General features: G+C 26.1%; 1 long non-coding RNA gene across 1 annotated transcript; it reads left to right on the top strand.

The window, feature by feature from the left end:
• Window positions 1–1,163: 1,163 nt before the first annotated feature.
• Window positions 1,164–2,260, top strand: LOC101246296 (uncharacterized). Its single transcript, XR_011214428.1, has 2 exons — window positions 1,164–1,641; window positions 1,801–2,260. It is a non-coding gene; the product is annotated as an uncharacterized lncRNA (long non-coding RNA).
• The last annotated feature ends 687 nt before the right edge of the window (window positions 2,261–2,947 follow it).

The raw sequence follows: 2,947 nt of genomic DNA, 5'->3' as shown, positions 1-2,947 counted from the left end.
TATGACATGTTTAAGATCACAAGATTAAATTATATTTTAATACATTTGACACAACTTTTATTTAGAAATACAAGATTAAAAAGAAATATTTTTTCTATTTTTTTTTTAAAATTCCATCCTAAATCAAACTAATCCTCATTTTTTAAACTATACATATTAAATACAACAATTCAATTGAACTTTTCAAAAGGTCCTTTATTATTGAAAAGACGCCCATAGTCATAAATTAGTGTATATAGCTACCTATATTTATTATTTATTAATATATAGTACAGCTCTTTTCTCAACCAATAACTCTTCCCTTTCCTTTAATTATTTCTTTCTCAATTACAACCATTGTCTATATACCACTTAATAATTATAGGCTCTCTTTATAGATGTTAATGATTTGATTTAGTAGGGAGGAGTAGAAAGTTTACATCTTTCTAAATCAATCAAATAAAGGACGGACAAAGTTTATATTACCACTTTATACTAAAATTTTAATTTTACGATTTTGGAATTGTTTGATTTAGAATAAGTTATTTTGAGATCAACTATTTAAAAGATCAAGCTCAAAATAGTAAAGTCGTCATAGTAGTATATCTAAGTGTAAATTGGTACTGAGTTTGACAATTCTAAACGAAAATAAGTAAAGAGAAATATTTGATAACTTGATACGTGTCACCTTAGTTTAAGATAAAATCTCAATAAATATATTGAATATGTATTAATAAACAAGTATATATAGGTAAGGGTGATGTGTTTTAAAGTTATGATAACCTAAACCTAGACGAAATAATATCACTAAAAAGCGGAGCCACATATATAGGTAAGGGTGATGTAAATCATTAACTTTGAATAAATTATATGTATATATATAAATATTCATTTTAAAAAAGTCACAGAAACTAAAAGTATAATTAACAGTGCAACCATAAACAACGTAGAAATGCACTCGGGTCGTCAGTACAAGACAAAACACCACTCCCATAGCTCACTAGCTAGGGTTCTATCCTAGCTAGAATCTTATATTATTAATTATAACAAAGTAGAGTACAACTATTAATAAGCTTATATTAGATCTATATATTTGTATTTAATATTTTATGTACAGTTCAAGTCGTTAGCGGTCAATTAAATACTACATAATCTGACATTTGTTAGTGAAAGTTTCGCTAACACCTAACTTAAGTTAATATTAGTGCATTAGATTTTTCAAATCTTGAATTCGCCTATGAGATCACTAAGAAGCCGAACCATTGTAGCTGAAAATATTAAAGTCACTCATATATCAACTTTGCTAATGATTCGTTATAACACAATATTTTCGGCCAAAACGCATACCATATAAATTCTAATAAATACTGTTTTTTTTAAAATTCAAAATTTATAAACTCAAATTTTTAAATCGTCCACTAATATATCAATTGTCCTCTGAATATGAAAAGTCGCTTGCATTTTAATTCCATTACTAATAGTAACTTTCCAACTTCCCTTGCTAGTTACAACTATATATTTACTTTCAATATTCTTCTTACATTCAAATCTTTCCTAAAATATAAAACATTTTCTATAACCATTACATAATTTTCCATGGAAATTCCTCCAATGAAACCTCACTTTTTCAAGCCTATTCTACCAGGTTTCAAGAATGGACTTGTAAGTAACACTAACAATATATATTTATTTCGTTAGATATTCTTGTTCAATTTCAACATAAAATTAGCATCAATAATAGTACTATGCTTTATGTATTTATCAATATATGAATAATTTTATCATGAAAAATGTCTAATTGATTAATTTGTTCTACTATAGAAAATTCCATTAAGTTTTTTGAAGTATCTTAAGAGACATGATCAACATGAACATGCAATATTGACAACAGATGATAAGAAGTGGTTAGTGAAGGTGAACGGTCGGCGATTAGAGGAGGGTAGTTGGATAGAGTTTGTAGAGGAACTTAATTTGAAAGTTGGAGATGTTTTAGTGTTCAAACATGAAGGAGATATGGAATTTGATGTTTTCAAATTCGATTTGAGTCATCATTGTGACAAAGAGTATGCAATGTACCAGGAGGAGGACGAGGATGAGGATGAAGAGGACGAGGACAAGCTTTAAGTCAATAATATTTTGAATGCACTATTAGGCAATATTGCCTTTCGAGAGATTTTATGGTAAATTTTAGTTGATGTAATCAAATATAATAATTGTAGTTGAACTGTACGTTAACTAATATATATGTGTATTGTCTATACACTGTTAGTGGATTTCAAAAGATTTGCATTTGCAAATGGTTTCATCAATGGCAACAAGAAGTATGGTTTGATTATAATTGATGAAACACATAAAAAAGTTGTGGAACATAATGCTAAAATTTTGCAAACACTAAAGTTTATGTTGCGGATGGATGGAAAAAATTCAGTAGTGATAATTGCTTAAATGAAAAGACCATATCTTATTTGACATCGTCACTAATGGAGATCTAATATATCCCATATGATTTATATATTTTTTTAAAAATTAAAATTAATTTTTTTACTTACGTTTGAGAAAAAGTATACATGTGAATCATTTATTTAAGAAAATAGATATTTATGAATCACTTTCATAACGAGTGATATCTCAACTGTAAATAAAAAAATTAAAAGATATATCAAACTTTTTTCCCTTTTAATTATTGAAAAATTTGACAGACACCAATTGTCATTGTCTAACTAGAAATTACTCCTAGACTAGCTCGTTTCTTGTTAAGTGTCTCTTTTGTTAATTTATATGTTAGCCATAACTCACAAGTTACGTAATTAATATTATAAAAAGTAATTTATATTTTCTAAATAAATATATTTAATTAATCAATAATAGAAATTAAAATTATAAAATTTATGTTTGACCAATTCATTAATATTATAAATATGATATTATAAAATTATTTAAAATATTTGATAAAAAATAATCTATCAAT

The sequence above is a fragment of the Solanum lycopersicum genome, chromosome 2 (genome assembly GCF_036512215.1).
Source record: "Solanum lycopersicum chromosome 2, SLM_r2.1".
In the NCBI taxonomy this organism is placed as follows: domain Eukaryota; kingdom Viridiplantae; phylum Streptophyta; class Magnoliopsida; order Solanales; family Solanaceae; genus Solanum; species Solanum lycopersicum.
The sequence above is the reverse complement of the archived record's forward strand: the minus strand, read 5'-3'. Positions and strand labels throughout refer to the sequence as shown.